This window comes from Strix aluco, chromosome 4 (assembly GCF_031877795.1).
Source record: "Strix aluco isolate bStrAlu1 chromosome 4, bStrAlu1.hap1, whole genome shotgun sequence".
Classification (NCBI taxonomy): Eukaryota; Metazoa; Chordata; class Aves; order Strigiformes; family Strigidae; genus Strix; species Strix aluco.
Window position 1 is genome coordinate 126,518,901 of NC_133934.1, and position 18,330 is coordinate 126,537,230.

Below are 18,330 nucleotides of genomic sequence, written 5' to 3' on the forward strand. Positions count from 1 at the left end.
TTCCTTTTTGACATTTTTTAAAAATTTACTCCCCTCCCCTGCCCCGGACACAAAAATACATGTACTTTCTTCAGCACTAACCTGCAGTTTTATGGAAAATTTTGTGAAAATGCTGGCTTTCATTCGCTTGCCTTCTCTGTCTGGGGTTCAGTGTTGCACAACGAATGGTGGAAACCGAGGGATCTCCAGCATCTCCTGCACACACATACCCCGGTGGTGTTGGTCAAGGCTGCTGCATCCACCAAGAATTTGAACAAGCTGCCCTGTTGCCATCTGACATTTCCAAGCATATTGAAAAAAGATGGTTATATGAAGCGTTTCAGATCTATCAAAGAGATTCTTGCAGTTTCCATCTCTCCTAAAATGTATTTTTTCATAAAATTATCTGCTTTTCCTTATAAAATCATTCATTATCTGAGAAGGAACTTCACCTAGTTCTCCTGTCTCCTACCTGGTTGTCTTTGTAGTAAAGTACAGTAAAGGTGCATCATCTTTGTGGAACACAGTAAGTCATTCAAGCACATTCAGGCACATGTATAAAATGAGATTTCAGTTACACATCATGTTACTTTAACATGACAAACTGGCTATATCAGGGACTGGTGCTACACAGGGGAGGGAGAGAACCCACCATCAGCCCTGGCCCTGGGGAAAAATACCTGCCTGATTCCCACCATCAATTTTGCCTCCATTTGAAGTTGCAGAGCTGGCAAAGGGCATTAACTCTTCCTCTTACCTCCTGCTTGTCTCCCTAGGTTGCTTTCCACTTGGTCTCTCTAAAACTACCAGGGGTTAAAACATCTTCAAATCAGCTCGTTGCCACAGGGCAGGGACTCCAGGAGTAACAAATACAATTATCATCACACGACTTTCATTTCCTTCAGCTGGAAAACTTATCCTCTTATTTTTCAAGTCAGGACATCCAGAATAACTAGATCTGGAGTCAGTTCTCAATTATCCAGGACAGCGCAGGGCTTGGGTAGTTCAGGACAGATGAAGCATGTCCTGCATCACTGTCTCAAACCTGTGCTACCTCCCACAAAGCTGTTTTGGATGTGTCTGCGCTGCATCCTCAGCTTCCTGGATTACATAGCCAGAAAAAGAGCAGGAGACACATTTTTACACATATTTAGGGTAATTGGACACTCATAGCTGACTCAGTTTCAATGGTATTTAGCTATTTGTCTCTCACAAGCTTTATTGAAAATCCCAGGCAGAGCAGGAGCTGGAAATCATAGCCAAAGTCCCAAATCAAAGCTGGAGCCTTCAGCACAGCTGCCCAGCACTGAGCTTCTCTGTCCTGATTTCACCTCTCTTTTTGACATCCCTAAATGTATAACCCATTACAGCATGTCTCTCAGCTTCATGGAGAAAACTGCTCTTAGGAGAAATCCCACACACCATGCGTGATTTCACTGAAAAGCCAAGAAAACAAACCCCAATGCAGGGGAGGAGGAAGAAGAGAAATTATTTTAATGAGAAAGGAGAACTGCTTGTGGCTAATGAGTCCGTGTCTGGAGTGTTTTAAAAACACCCCTGAGAACTTTGCAGATAAACATGGTCATCGTGTGTGAGCTGGAAATATCGTGAGAGCTTTGAATTCAACGTTGAGGGTATGCTGAAAAGGTCAATGATTTAATGGGCTGGAACAATTAATCTGGCACTTGTCTATACACCTGTTCTCTTAATGATGTGACACATCTCCCTTCTGTGTTCCCATCTGTCAACAATTAAGCTATAATTGGTGGAAATGCAATTTATCTCAGATAGAGCTGATTAGTTTTCCAATAATCATGTTGCCAGCATTGGGGAAGAGTGCTGCCCACAGAGAAGTATATGTGGACCAGTCGATCCATATCACAGACTGTGCAGAGAAGAGACTCAGAGCATTAATTTATCAACTTATGGTGTGCAAAATTTGCTCTTATGGAGGCAATAAAATCAGCAAACCCGCTTCCTACTCCTGGTGCTCAAAACTGTTTGGCTGTGCTGCTCTTGATTGTATTAATTCATCATAACCTGTAGAGAGGCAGATGGCAACTCATCCTCTTCTCACGTTTTCAAACATCCTTCCAGAAGCTGGAAATGAAAATGTTTTCTCTATTACTAAAGGTGAAACTTAGACTTTTCTACAAATTACAGAAGATGGAAAAAAACCCCACAATGCATGTGCATCAGCAAGGAAGACTTTACAGAGCTGTTATTCCAAGTGCTCAATATTAGCTTATCATTTGAAGGCTGAGTCACCCTATGGAGAAGATGAAACTTGCCACTCGGCATAACCGAGCACACACAGCTTCAATCCAAGTCACGCACCACAGAAACCAGTGTCTGTGTTTTAGCAGAGCCCCTGGCCTTGACCCCAGCGTGCCTCCCCAGGGAGCACTGCTGCATCCCGGCTGGCAGGCACGGGTGCGGGATGAGTTTTAAAGGATAATGAGGAGGAAACCTGCATGGGGTTTGATTTTAGTGGTGCGGAGCAAGGCGTAGGCAGAGGAGGAAGAGCCAAGAGGGAAGGTTTCAGAGCGGGGAAGTAGAGTGAGATTTGTCTGATCTAATTCTGGCTATCTAAGGACTGTGAAGCTGATATAAAACAGTCACCTGCTCTGTTTATAGCTGAGAGCATGAGAGGAGGAGTAAGGGGTATCTCCAGGTGGTGATGTATCCTCCTGTCTATCCTGGGATGGGGTGAGTTACCTGCTGGCTAAAAAGGTGTTTCTGTGTCTCACACCACCCACCCAGCTTTGAGGCAAGGCTGGATCCATCCTGCTTAAACATGTCTCCACATAGGAGCTGTGCTGAGGCAGAAGCTGCTCAGCTCAGCTTCAGCATCTTCACATTACCAGTTTTCACAAAAATGACGAAGAATGGAGATTTTATGCAGTTAATGATGTGGCTATGGGTATCAGCAAATGGCACAGCCTCAAAGAAAGGGGAGATGTAAGTCAGATAGATCCCAGCCCCAAAGCACAAGGACATTTGATCTTCCCAGTAAAATGGTTATAGGATGTTTCTGTTGGTGGTATGAACACGGCCAGAGCAAACCAAGTTCCTCCAGCTCAGGTTTAGCTGAACCTGCTTTGCTGAAAGGTTAAAACAAAATTATAATGCTCAGCCTGAAGCAGACAACCAAGCCGGGGAAAGTCAGCACCAGCAGTTGATGTCTGGCAAAACCAGCAATTAAATGTACAACTTATAAGAGGAAATGTCAGTGAACCTTACCTCTGTATTTTAAAAAGCAGGAAGGTATTTCAGTGACCTTGCAGCCAGGGTTGCTGTAATATCTCTGTTATTGTTCCTGAGCAGAAAAATTATTTACTTACACTTAGTAAACAGAGATGTTACGTAAATAAAGTTGAACAAAGCCACGCTGTAACTGGATCTCGTCGAGTAGTCTGGATTAATGTGATTTTCTAACCTTCCTGCACTCTGTCCCACCTGATGCTCAGAGTATTTAACCTCCTTGGGAATGCAAGTTTTCAGCATCATGCAACGTCCTCCCTTCCCCGATACATGCACATGTTCAAAAGCAGAAAAAAAAACCCCACCATCAAAGGCACTGAGATATATCCACTAACCTTATTAAACCCTTTATCTGCCCTGCCTCCCTGGAAGGTGTGTGACCAGCAACTGGGATTGCTTCAATCTGCTTACACAAAGCCGTGAGAAAAAAGCACCCAAGAACATTGACTTGAGCAGCTCCGTTTCAGGCTGTACATGAAGATTAAAGTATTATCATCAGCTTGAAAAATATAAGCCATGGCATGTTTTAGTTTGTCTAACTAGGTATCTTCAGACTGTGCTGCGATAACGCAGCCCTAAACCTGTTGTTTTCCAGTGCAGGAAACAGCAATTAAGCCCTTACAGTTTCCAGCTTTCTTTAAATAATTCCTGAGCAACATCAAGAGATGGCACAAGGGTCCCCTGATGAATTTAGAGGAGGGAAGCAGCTCCTGTTTCTCTTCTGAGGCTCTATCTGCTCCCGATATGGGATGTTGCCCTTTCTGGGATGTCCTCTCCCTCCCAGCAGTGCTCTGGCCCAGGGCTAACAACATCCATCTCCACCCATGAGATGGGGCTGCCCACAGATACCTCCCGTTCTTGCAGGAGCAGGAAAAATATTTATTTCTTGCTTAGCACAACGGTTGTAGCTTTTTGCCACCTACTGACATGTTGTGGAAACGGCTCATCCTGTGAATTCCAGCAGAAAGGCTTAGTCGTGCGCTGGCTCTGTCTCCTAGTGCGTCCAGCACTGACTGAGCGGGCTGCAAAAAATAAAAGCGACAGTAAATACAGCACTTGGCCCACTGACAGGAGAGCAACATGTCTCTGATCAGATGTTCCTTGCTACAATTCCCTCCTTGCCCCATCCCTTGAGCACCTAGTTTCATCATTCCACAGAGAAGGAACGGTGGAGAAATCCTTCATCTCGCTTGCAAAACAAACCCTCAGTTTCTTCCCCCAGTTCATCTATTTTTTTCCCTTTACCTCCCCATAAAGTCTCTGCCTGGCTTTCGCCCTTACCCAAGGGTCCTTCCTTCTTCCTTAGCTCTGCTGAGGGCTTCTGATCAGAGGACAGAAGGTCTCCGCAGGACCCTGCTTATTGCTTAAGCTTCATTTAAATCCTGTTCTGATGGCTCAAGCAATGCACAAAGCTAATAGTGCTAATTCATTGCTCAGAGTGGACTTCAGCCTCCGTGAGGGAGCTGAGCGCACGTGTTTGTGTCTCCTGTCAGAGATTCTGAATAAGGTCTAGTCTCTGCAGCGAGAGTTTGGATCTGGCTCTTATCCCCTCGTAGAATTGCAGCGAAGCTCAGCTGAGCTGACTCCTCTCTGTCCTTAACAAGCATGCTCACCCTTGGCCTCCCAAAGGCTCCTGACTGCAAGGCAAAGAGATTCAGGAATCAATATTTCTAGGCAATGGGATGTCATGGAAGGAGATACAGAAATGACATTAAAAATTGATTAAGTCAAAACTGACTTTGTTGCTAAGCAGGAGCAGATGAAAGAACATGAAACTGTAAGCATAGGTGAAAGTTAGACAACGTATGGACTTAAAAGTATGATCAAGAACTTTGCAAAATGAGAAAGTGTATGAGTCTAATTGGGAACTAGTTTCTATAGTGGCAATATTTTGAACATACTGGACAATAACATTTGGGAAACTCAGCAGAAGACTGGTGTGCAAGAGAAAAGCTCTTTATACAGGGGAGAAGAACAATGAAATTATGGTATTTAAGGGGGAAAAAAGGAAGCAGGGCCCAGGCTGGCTTGAATGTATGGGAACAGCTGAGGACAGAAATGACAGACAGGTATCAAATCAGGTCTTTTCTGTAGTGATGGTGTTAAGACGTTGATGACCAAGATAACTTGCTTGTCACAAAGGGATACATAGCGACAGGAATTTACAGTGAAGTGGCAACAGCACAATATAAATTATTTGCTTAAACTGTGGCAAGGTACTGTGTACTGAAAATTTGTTTTTATAAGGCTGGATATATAAGCAATCTCTTTGGGCAACTGTGAGCAAATAGTTATTATGGGCATCACAGAAATACGAGCCTTTACAAAGTGTCCCCAGTATTAAGAGATACCTGCGTTGGTCCTGGGAAGCCTCAAATCTGGGGAATCCTTCATCTGCTCAGGGCTTCTCCCATTTAGGTCCATGCATTCTCCTTCACTCCCATCAGCAGCGTGCTTTGCTAACACACACCCTCAATGATGGGGTAGAGCAAAACCCTGTTGTGTTGCTGACCCAGCCTTGAATTTCCCTGTCCTTCCTAAATCACCCTGAGACCCAGCTGATACCCATGCTGGCATTAGCTGGTGATCAGGCAGACTGCAAATGACCTGTTTAATCAAACCAGGTTTTATGCAGCATATGATTTAACATCCAAAATTACTTTATTAGCTTGGTACTCAATTAAAATGCTAGATAACAACTGTTCTGGGAGAAAAGAGGAGCAAGAAAGTGCCAGTTTTGCAGTCACCCCTTGCAGAAACACACCTTTCATTAAACAGTGAGGACCAAGCACTTGCCTCTTGCTGGTAGCCACTTGATCCCAGTTACAAACACCACCCAAAAGCAATCAGCATGGCTCATGACTTATGCCTGCACCGCAAAAAAAGGCTGAGCTTAAAAGCCAGGCAGTCTTTCTATTTAACATACAAATCATCTCCTTCAGTTTAGCCAAGCTGACCTAAAAATACAGCTTTTTGCCACACAAAGCCTCCCTTGTGAGACCTGCTGGAGCTGATTTTTCTTACAGTGCTCCTCTGTCTTGGAAAAAAGCTACTGAAACTTAATTTTGCTATGTTGCACTATACAGTGACTGTGAGCCCATTACTGCTTCAGTGTGATGGGGATTGATAAAATAACATGCTTAAAGCTTTTTTTTAATGTCAAATGGAGAATTAGCATATGGTGCTGATACGATTCTGGATATTTTTCCGAACTTGATACTTAAAAAGTAGGTATAATTTTGAGCAAAATTTATGCTGTTCAAAATGTGTCTGTAGGTCTTGCAAAAAATATGAAAATAAATTGCACTTTTCCCTGAGAATTGGCCACTCTTAAAAAAAAAAAAAACAAACAAAAAACCAAAACAAGCTTAAGTGCAGCTTTTCTCTGTTTTTGATTTATTGAAAACCTTTTAGCCACAGCAAGTTATTGTTGCTATTTTGGTAAAGCTAATTTGTCACAATGATCTACTAGATGTTACTAAAAATAATCACAAAAATGTGGAAGAAAGTATTGTGCTAAAGCTAGAGCAGAAAAAAAGGCAAAAACCAAGAAGTCTCTTCAATCTCTAAAACCAATTTTTGCAGTAATCCCTGCTTTCAACTTCTGAGTTTTCTCATTCCCAAGGCTCTCCAGGTCTGCTCTGCGGTTGCGAGCAGAAGGACTGGAAGTAGCCATAAAGCAAAAAAGATCCTAAATCTTTTTTGCTGAAGGATTAGCTGCTAAAAACAAATTGCCCAGCCCCCTTTTGAAGCCAAGGACAAGGAGCTGGGAACAGCTCACCGCTGCTCTGGATTTTGATAACCGCTTCCTTCATCCTTTAGGCATGGTACGTTGCTCTGCCCTCATTTATTTTATTTTTTTTTCTCCTCCCTCTCATTTTTCAAAAGAAGATGATACTTAATTAACTACCTGCAGGGATCCTGTGCAGCTCAGTTAATGTTTGGAAATTGCTTTGAAGGCAGCCAGCCTTGTAGAGTTTCTAAGGATGAGGGGCTCCTCCCTTTCTGACTTTGTTACACCCACACGCTGCTCTTGGCCCTGGAAGGCTGCTCCGACCTCTCCATGGTGGGGACCAGACCTGCCAAGGCATTTGCAGCATCTCACACCACGGCATCAACTTTGGCACTATACAAGCGGAGCACTTTTTCCATGCTTAAGAAACCAGATTTCCCACTGAGGTCTAATATACAGGATGGCTTCAGGCATAGATGAGACAAGCCATCTCCTCGAGAAAGAGTGTGATGAGGAGGTAAAGCCACCACGGTTTGCTGGTGCTGGAGACCTGGACAGCGTGGTGGCTATGGCTCAAAAATTAGGCTACACAGGGCTGGAGGCAGGCCCAGCTTCTGCTTTGCCAGCCAGGTGCTCACTGCTCTGACTTATTTTCCCAGCTCTGCCCTGTTTAATTCCTTTCTACTGTCCTGTGGCAAGAGCTCCTGTCTGAGCCTCCCGTCTCTGGCATATTAAACTTGAGGTTTCCCTCCATCTCAGCTAACGGCCAGGAAAACAGCCAAGAGTGCAAATCCACAGTTAGGCTAAAGGCAAAGGAGAGCGGCTCTGCAAAGCTTGGGGAAACACTTCAATCTCTTTGGGGTTTTACTCCAAGAGCGATCCTGAGATACCATTTCATCAGTTCCCTTCTCACAACTTCCATCCCTCTTAAAGACCTTGGTCTGGCAAAGGCCCGGTGAACACGTGCACTGGCTGGTGTCGACGGGAGGTCGCTAATGATGTGCAAGAACAGGAATGGGCTTTACGGCCTCGTGGGAGAACCTGGCTTGTCGGGGTTGATGGTGGTCCTGATGGGTATGTCGGTCTGTGAAGGTGGCAGAGGGCTTCCCTTCAAGTAAAGCTGAAGAGCCCATGATTTTGCAGCTGTAGGATCAGATGTTTGGTCTCCTCTCTGTAGAACTGTGGCCTCTACAGAAAGAAGTCACTTCTGGAGAGGGGACTTGAAGGACCTGGGACACAGCCAGTGTAATGCATCTTCACTTCACTTGCAGATGTTCAGCTGCGCATAGTAGAAAGCGAGCCACCATTTTCACTCTTTTGATGTAATGCACTGATGAGTTTTCTGATCCAGGTATTTAAATTATAGGAGCCCAGTCTTCACCTGTGTAAGAAGGAAAAAAATAATTACAAAACACTAAAAAAATGAAAAAAAGCCACCTAGTATAAAAAAAAAAGAGAAGACTGTTAAGTATCTGCCTGAGTCGGATTTAGGTAGCTGCAGAGAGGGAAAAAGCTTTCGTTTATCATCAGGAAAAGTCATGTAAGTGGTTATGATGTGGAAATAGTTAAAATGAACAAGGTCTTACCTCTTCGTTTCCCAGACTTGAAGTGCTCGGATTCTGTAACTGATGTTCTAGTTCAGCACAATAAGATCTGCCTTTGTGCTCACACCAGGAACTGGAAAGGGGCGCTGAGATCTAGAGCAGGGAGCGAATCCATGCGAACAAAAACCTCCGAAGAAAATCATTACTCTTAAGTCAGATGTGTTCAGATTCAGGCCCCATACTGAGGAAATAACACCAGCCTATGGCATCCCTACCTATTTGTGTTGCTTATTTGTACAGAATGAAGCCTTTTGCCTTTGGGGTTCATGAGACTGATGGACATTAAGGGCTGTTTTTGAAACTGTGGTGTTTTTGCAAGAAGGTTTCACAGAATTGAGGAGGAGGCCATTATAAAATTTGACTCAACATACCAAAGCGCTTCTATTCAGACAGCTTCTGTCATAAGAAAAATAATGAAATGCTTTTAGGGCAACATTTTCCCTGAAGTTACTTCCCTTCAGTGATGGATTTTGCCAACCATATGCAGATTCCCCTATTAGACAGCACTGGTGAGTCAGGTACAAAGTCGAGTCTTACCCTGCTCGTCGCCACCGGGACTTCCACTCCTGTGGGGATGCCGCCAGCCACTGCCGCCAGCTCCGGGCCCATGGCTATCATCTTCGAGCCCTTCCCTAATGGCCCGCTTTGAAGTCCCAGTGTAATACGATTCAGCGGTGCTGGTTTCATTGATTAGCATACAAATCACGCCCAGAGACTGGATGTTTCCTGCGATTAATCATCCACATGGTGCATTTCAAAGAGCCCAAGAAAGATGACTGTTTTTAAAAAGATAAATAAAAAGATCCCAGACAGAAGAATAAAACAAACAACTGTCCCCAAACGTGTGAACAACATCATCTCAGGTTTCTGCTGACGCCTTTTTCACAGCACAGAAAGCACCACCACCTTCCTGTTGTCACGAGAAGAAAGTTTTACTTTGGGGACCAGACAAATAAATGCACATGAAGCTCCTAACCTTGAAGAGAAACGTCCTTGATTCCAGAGGGCAGCCAGTAACCCAACACCTGGAGAAGCAAGCGCATTACCCACACAATTAAAGCCTGTTAACATGAAACCCAGCCTTTTCTTCCAGATAGACATCTTGGGTTAAATGTGCTGGAAGATCAGGAGAGCAGAGCCTGGTTTGAAAGAACCACACGGGTTTTTTCCCCATCCCCTGAGGTGACATTATCTCAGGCTGTTCAGCTTCTGTCCAGGTTCCCAACCTGCAATGTCTTCTGCTGCAGCGATACACTTCCTAAAGGTTTAAAAGTCGTAGCTCCTCAGTCATTTATAGATAACGTATTTCTCCCCATGGTGTTTTTTCAGAGATGTATGTGGACTGCTGCTCCAGTTCCCTTCAGAGGCCTCCTGAGGAACTTGAGCATCGCCATATTTCAGGACTGAAGCCGATGAGTAAAGCTGTGGCCTTTGCGAAGGCTCTGAGGAGGGAGCCCTGGGTATCCCTCTCCCTGCAATGCTTCAGAACGGACGCAGCCGGCTCAAGGGACGCAGCCCACACCTCCTACAGTGGCTCTTCCTACCTGAAGGAGAAAGAGCTCTTGCAAAAATTTTCATGTATTTTTCACATCTCAGTGACTGGCCAGAACCAGACAATAACCCCAAAAGCGTTCTTAAGAAAGAAAAAGCTTTACTAAAAAGAAACAAGGGAAATTTCCATTTTCAGATGGAAAAGTAGGGTTTATAATTTCAGGTTTCCTTGGTAAAGCTTAATCTTATTTACCAAGAAGGATTTGGCAGGGTGTGATTCATTCCCTGCTCTTAAACGTGAAAACATTTATCTGCCTGCTTAAACCATCCCAGAGGAGGCTTGGCTCTCTGCAACAGGTCAGAGCACCCAGAGCATGCCTGTACGAGAAGGATGTGATCCTTCTCTGGGCACGTGTATGTCAGGGCAGGGGACGTGGTGGACACAGAACCTGAGGGCAACTTCTTGAGAAGTCCCTCTGCCTTCCTGCTCCTCTGGGAGAGTCCTCGCTGCCGCATCACGCTGAGGGAAAAAAGGTTAATCAGAGGGGGCTGGAAACCCTGAGGCTGAAGGGCAGGTATTTTTGTTCCCGGAGGAGGTGTACACAAGAGCAGGGTTTAATCTGGGTTTAAAATCTGGGTTATTTTATAACCCAGTTGGAAGCTACTCAGTGGGAACACACCCAGAGAGGGCACTTAGCGCTGCCAGCATTCAGCTGAGAGCTGAACTGTCTCCAGGGGAAGTTACTCATGATGGCTGAGCTGCTCTCTTGATTCATCACAGCAGATACACGGAGGTCCACCTCTCCCTTCCTTTGCTCCCAGCCTTTCCTCTGCTAACGGAACCCTTCCGCGAGCTAGTTCAGGTCACTAATCTGGCAGAAATAAGTCACAAGACGTATATCCTTGCCAAGGGATAGAATCTTCTTGGAGGAGGGCACACACCTGGTCTGCAGTCAGGACTGCTTTTTCACCCTGTTTCTGTTTTTCCCCTTCTGCACCAAGAGCTCAATTTTTTTCAGTTAGTCTTTCCTGACATCACCTCTCAATCCGTTCAGGTATCTCCTTCTGACCACACACAGCCCCTCAGGTGAATTAAGTGTTGCTCTTTAAGTGCAGATCCTCCTGAACCCTCTGCAATAGGCATCATGTTTTCATGCTTTTCGCTCACAGATTATCTGCCAAATCCTGCTGCAAGCCAGCCGGAGTGCCCGTCTCCATGCATGCAGAAGACACAGGAGATATTTCATCTGCTCCACACCTCTGATTTCCCATTGCCGCTGCCTTCTTCCCCTAATCACTCCCCAGCCCCTATCCCTTTTCCCCACTCCTGCAGGGTAATTTGAGGGGTGGGTAACTAAGCACTTAAGGTCAAGGAAGAATCTGTTTAACCAGGTTTGGTTTAACCCTAGTGTGTAAAGCACACGAAAATACAGGACTTATTTGTCCTTGCTCTCCCTCATCTGCCCTGTGGTACTGCTTTATCCATCGGCACAGCCTTGCCTACCTGCTTTTCCTCTTATTTCCTATTAAAAACCAAGTAGAGAGATTAGACCTGTGTATCCCGAGCTTCTCTTGCCTCATTTCTATGTAAAGCTCTTATCAGTCGTGCCAGCAAGCCCAGACCGCTGCTGCTGCAGATTATTCACCTAACACCTACGAGCTGGATTGTGCAGGCAGCAGTGGAGCAGACTCCCAGCAGAATCCAGACGCATCGTAGATACCCCAGATCTTCAGAAAGCAGCCTGGTAATACTTGTCGAACTAGATAAAGAGCAGTGTGGGGCACAGTCATAGAAGCCAGGAGACTGTAAAGCAGTTAGAAGCTTTACAGAGCCTTTTGCAATGGGAAAAATCTTGAACTGCAGAAAATTTTGTCTTTAAAAGGTACCCAGATGTTAACACTGAGCAAAAACTGGGTACTCTGAATGAAACTTTTCTCTTGAAAAGACAAATCCTTTGTATGGGGTCTGTATCCTGAGATTTTTGAGTGACCACCATGAATTCAGAGCAAGGACGTGGGGAAGTCTGAAGCTCCCCAGCCCTGTATCCAGGTGTTTACAGCCAAACGGATGCTGCTCTGCTTGTGGTCAGAGGAGCCAGACAAGCCTAAATCAACCAAATAAAACATGTAAGCCCATGATAAAGAAGTTTGAAAATTCACTCATAATCTGCAGTAAACCAAGCAGTGAGAGACCAGCGAACACACGGCGCTGTGTCTGAGAACTGCAACTTCGCCTCTAAACTAAAAAAAATAATATTTTTCTATTCATTTCTAAGCAAGTTGGGCTGGTTTATGGAAAAGTGGGGCTGTGAGCACCATTTAAATCACGCATTGCCTGAGGTTTAGGAAAGGTGGTTTTAGCTTTCATTCACTGCTTAAATCCATGTGTGTGGGGGGGTAAACTGGCCTAGGCTAGGGCAGCACTGTGACATGCAAATTTTGGGGATGAAATTCAGGTTGCCAAACGTACTAGGAAACTACCAGATTTCTAAAAGACATTTGACTTCCCATTAAAAGGGTCTGCACATTTATCTACACCTGATACTTGGACGGTGAAAATAACCCACCAAACTCCTTTTTCCTCACCTTCACACCCTTTTTCATGCTACCTTTTGAAACCAACCCTACTCCCCGCATCTGTTTCAACACCTTCACCACCCAGGTCTGCAGGCACCCTGGTGAAACCTCTTGCTGGACAACAGCAAGAAATGGGGAAAACAACCAAAATACTCAGGGGTGTGACTGCAGCTGTAGTTTCATGGCCAGGAGGTCCTTCTGCTATCACTGCCAGGTAAGGGGGAGCAGCATCCCAAGGCAGGGTTACAGCTAGGATGGCTGTGATGGGCAGCAGGGCTTTGGAAGTGCTAACTTAAGCTATTGCCTGTTCCAGAAAGGTTTCTGAGAGCTCCCCGGGCTGAGACAACTTCTAATGTAGCTGCTATTTCAGGTGACCACTAAAGGATGGTTTGCTTTATTACCGTTCTGTTAGCTATAACTTACTGCAGTTCACCATTTTTCCCTAAAGTCCTAATTTTAAAGAAAAATTTGGTTTCTGTTTGGTGATGTGAGGTGATCTAACCCTTGAGCCTCATCTGAGTCACAGGAGTCAGAGGCCCCATTGGGCATCAGGACCAGCTTTAAGGATTAGTCCCCATGACTGCATAAAGTTCCCAGCAAAAACTGCTTTAGGGCAAGTCCATGAGATCAGGCTCCTGTAATGACTAAGCACCAGCCAAGGGTAACTCCCAAACCAAATTCTTGCTTTACGTTTTTTCATGCATTTCCCCCACCAATGTATGATCCAGGCTAATGTTAGGTGAAGTCATTCTTCCTTGTACAGAGAGAAGAAAAGCGCGGAGGATGAAAATTGCAGATTTCCTGAGGATACACACCCACGGTGTATCCCAAACCTCCCGCCTGTACGAGACTCAGACAATCCACTTACTCCAAGGTACGATGACAGCACTCGCCACTGAAGATGCAGCAGTTCTGATTTCCAGAAGTCACATATCCAAAGGATGGACGCCAGCACGGCCAGACTCTCCTGCCTCGGTTTCCTCTTTTTCTCCCCATCTGTGGACTGCAGCTCTTTCCTAACCTGCCCTAAAGCAGATGTCCGATGCTGACCGCATCCAAGTGAACGCACAACTGTACCATGCTCTTCGCTCGCGGATGAGGTGGGGTGGGTGCTCACTGCCTTGCCTGCAGGAATGCTGCCCCTTCCGAAAGCACCATAAGATGACAGGGAATGCTTTAGAAGCGACTCACTGTAAAATAGCCCCAGCAATACTGCTAGACTTCTGATGCACACTAACAGAAGACAGTTTTGGGGCTGGATACAATTGGAAGAAACCTCAAAAAATTATCTTTGAATTTCAAGGATCAGAAATTCGCAGCTTAAAGAAATTTAAATCTCCCTGGAAACTATTTACCAAAGAAACCTCACAGTAATACATTCTCTAAATGTTAGAACAGGTTGAAAACCAAAAGTTTGCAAAGCTCAAACAGGAGTGAAAGGAGGCTGGAGCTGGCAAAAGATCTTTAAAAAGATATTTTGAAAATGTTTTTCCAAATCTTTATTTCCATGCTTGGAAGTATTTACTAAGGTCTTTAGCTGGTGAGCAAAAACCAGAAGTCACTTCCAGAATCTGTGAAAGAAAAAGGGTTCTTTCTGTAGGTCTCAAAATGTTCCTGGGATTCTGACGCTGGAAAGGTTTTCAGAGCGCGCTTCTTCCGAAGGACTTTCCAAGAACACATAGTTTACTGCAAAACAACCTCACAGAGAACTACAGCGTTCCTGTTGAGAGATAAAAAAGCTATTTCTACACAGACAGAGCCAAAACATTGAAGTTTTACATTTCAATAAATGTATTTTTGGTGTATTTCGATAAGGTACAGAGGATTGAGTATACTGAGACTATATAGCAGTCTCTTAACTTTGCTCAATGCAAGGTAGCACCTATGTAGATGCCTTCTACATATTCTATTTGTCAGCTTATATATGAAACTGTTCGAGTGATCGTTGGTTCATTGACAGCCCAGATTGCCAGCTTTTCAATTTTCACTTCAATAAAACAAAAAACCCCAAGGAGAACACTTTCTCTTTTTAATCATATCCAGCCCTGTTTTCTGTAATGAAGAACTTCTTTGCCAGCCCCAGGAGAGCAATTTTTTGAATGTCACTTTCAGATAGCAAGATAAAAATCTCTGTAATTTACAGAAAAGGACTCTGACTGCCATTTGCGGCTTGAACCACTTCCCAATTTATCTACTTTTTTGAGGCTGTTTACATTTTCAGACAGCCCAGCTCACTCAAAGTCAACATGCTCAGTTCAGAGCTGCAAAAATCCACTCTGTGCCAGGCATAAGGGAGACTTCGGACCTCCGACAACTGAAAGGCTTCTGGATCAAGTCATCTGTGTGAAAAACGGCAGGAAAAAATTTTTTTAGAAAAATCACATTTTCTGGTGAATTGTATCACTGAACAGCAGCGTTAGCCATGGACAGTGCAAGCCCTTAATTAGGGGAAGGCAGCTTTGCACACCTGAAAGTGCCGTTCGTTCCCTGGAAAGCTGCAGGACCCTCAGATCAGCGTGTCGCTGCGTGGAGAAGGGAGATGAGAAAGGACATCCTTAATTTGGCTGAAGAGCAGCTGGTTTGCTTCTTAATATAATTAGCTCCTCCAGCAAGCCCTTATGCTTTGTCAAGGAGGCTGAAGCACACTTAGCGCAATTCAGAAGTGACACATCAACCACTTTCATCAAATGCATCCAACTCGGAGGGCTCATTTGTTTGTTCTTTCCAATATTAAAGACTAATTTTGATTTAGACTAAGAGCCTTTTCCAGCGCAACCATCCCTCAGGAGGGAGCTGTGGCAACACGAGAGCATTCAATTAGTTGTCTGCTCTAAATTACTCATGGAAAGGAGTGTATTTTCAAAGTCCGAGCTGGAAGGGGGTTGCATAGCTAACAGTTTTTGCCCCCTCCTTCATATTATCAGTAGCAACTTTAGCTTTGCATAAACCTTTCTTAGCTTAGCAAAGCTGCTGAGTCACCTACTTTTTCAACCTTCATCTTTATTGGTAACTTACCACCTGCTGCTTCATTTTCTTGTTTGTATCTTATTACAAGACAGAAACAAAAAAGTAGAAGCCAGTTACTATTAAGCTGCCATGTTACATCTTTAGCCACAACCTCCTCTTTATCAGCTTTGCCCACTCTCCAGCACTGGAGTTGTGCCTACTTTTGCATCTTTAATTTTGCATCTTTTTTTTTTTTTAAAGAAACCTCAAAAACTCAAGGCATTAGTTAGTGCAAAAAAATAGGAAAAAGGTCTATCAGAAGAATTCAAAAAATATTTTGGACAATCTTTTTTTGTCACTTTTTGGGTTCCGTTTTGATTGTTGGAGAATTTCTTAGGCCCAGGATGGAACTTCTTGACAATGGAGAGGTGGAATTTAAATCCATGTCTCCCACTTGGAGATTACATGTTCCAGCCACCTGTGAGGCAATGGATAAAAATTCAGGGAATCATTCTCCATCCCTGCTTAAAAGGAAGTTAAATACTGAGATTTAGCAAAATCTGAATCTGATGGGGGGTGTGTGTGTGTGTGTGTGTGTCCCAGGGACCTTAGAATTTCTGAAAAAGTCTTACTAAAACTTTTCAGTACATTCGTGTTTCTATACAGGTTTTTTAAAAGCAAAATCTCTCAGTTCCTACTCAAATCATCTAAAATCAAGGAATCATCAACCTGAGGCCTATGGGTAATACAAATATACACAACAAAAGCAGGCAGTGACCTGCCCTCAAGCTTTGGCAGAGAATTGTGCAGACCATAAATCACACACAGTGGATTTGACCTTTTTCCTACCTTATGTAGCTGAAGAAAGATCAATAGGGATTGTTGGCACTGAGACAGAGGGGATGTTTCTTTTATGTAGCTGTGTTTTCTAAATGATAACAGATGTTCAGTGAAGCAAGTAAGAAAACAATTGTATTTCAGCGATAGACTGCACCAAATGCAATCCTAGCAAGGTGCAAGAACTGATCATCATTTAATGAGGCACATTTTAGAAAAATCCAAGGTCAGAAAGCACTTCTTAATTTGTAACAGGGTATTGCACTCGTCTCTGTGCAGAAGGAAAGACCCCTGGCCCGGTAGGAAAACGCACAGAAAACTATTTATCCCCAGGGCAACTTTTCTGGCACCATATTAGAGCAAAGGAGTATTACTGAACAAAAGCTCTACTTGTCCTACAGAGCCCCAGATCCAAAGTCTACAAATCAAGAGCTTTTTCAGTCTCTAACGCCTGCAAAGATGGAAAGCAGCCCTGTGAGCTGGCCAGTTCTCTGCCTGTGGTAGCATCGCTCTGCTCTACACTGGTACCCCGGCTCAGACCAGTCCATCCAGTCCACTCTCTAATCTCAAGTACTGGCCATAAAATGGGAGTACAGGAAGAGTTGCCACAAGGAGGTATCTTGGGAAAATATGGGGCAAGTATACGTAGCAGGTGATGCTTTGCCCAGCGGTCTCCCCGACGTTGAGGCTTCTCAGCTCTGGAAGCTTCCTGAGACTCGTACAGTTTTTGCCTACTTAGCACCTCTCATCAGATCCCTCTTTCAAGGATTTGCTCAGTCTCTCCTTGAGTCCACAGAAACTGCAGGTATCCACAATTTCCTTTGAAGAGGGCTCACACAACTTCACTGAAGGGGGACTGTCCTCCTGTGGAGGACATCAAGTTTAGAAGATCAATACTTCATCTATTCTAAACTCTTTGAATTTCACTTGTTTTCCCTTACCCTCGAGCCTCACAATGAAGAGCAATGATCAAGAGTAAAGCACAGTCACAGCCCTGCCTTCCCCCAGGGAGTCAGACAGCAACGGAAGGAGAAAGGCCTCTGCTTCTTTACCAAAAACCTTTCTGCAGACCTAGAGACAGTTCTCCCTGTACGAGTCATAGCTCGGGATCCCTCTGCACTGCATATTTAAAGAAATCACAGATTTTTAAAGTGCACACTGGTGGGCAACGCATAAAACGCTCGTTCCTAAAAATAATACCTAACCAGTCTTGCATAGTCTGGATTATCTGTGAGAAAAACACTTCTTATAATTTCACATTAAAAGGAATGCTAGGCCTCTCCAAATCTATTTTAGCCCATGCATGCTAACTAGATATACTCGGACTATGAATAGATTGCAGTGCAAGACAAAGAAGAATAATTTAACCCTTATCCTGCACAGAATTCAATACTTGGAGGAACTGGAGGAGTAAAAAAGCAGAAAGACTGTCTGTCACTGGTTTATGACCAGGTAAAAAGTTACATGCAACACTCAACATCCAGTTCCTCAAGTCAGAAATTCATTTCCATTTACCTACAACAGTTCCTACTACTGGGACAAATAGAAATAAGTGTAAGAAGTGGTAAAATGTCTGTGAAGGCTTAATTCATAACGAACTCCAGTAATCAGACAGACTAGCTGTAAGGCATCAGAAAGAAGTTGGAAGAACAAAAGACTTGGAGCTGCTGGCAGGCGACCAGCAATTTCTAGCAGAAGTTGGTTACAACCTTCAGACATCTGCACACCTCTTACAAACACACGGCCACACTTGTCGGCAAGTTCTTGGAAAGTTTTAAGAGCCTAAATGTAATTGTAGAGGTAATAAAGCAAGAAGGATTTTCAAAATCCATAGGCTTCCCCGTACACTTTTAAGAGAGATTTTTCTCAGCTTTGCCAGGGCTGTAAGCAGTTCTCAAC

At 44.2% G+C, this 18,330-nt stretch overlaps 1 long non-coding RNA gene across 1 annotated transcript; it reads right to left on the reverse strand.

The window, feature by feature from the left end:
- Positions 1-14,132: 14,132 nt before the first annotated feature.
- Positions 14,133-16,098, reverse strand: LOC141922046 (uncharacterized). Its single transcript, XR_012622870.1, has 2 exons — positions 15,116-16,098; positions 14,133-14,987 (listed from the first exon to the last, which is right to left on the reverse strand). It is a non-coding gene; the product is annotated as an uncharacterized LOC141922046 (long non-coding RNA).
- Positions 16,099-18,330: the final 2,232 nt, after the last annotated feature.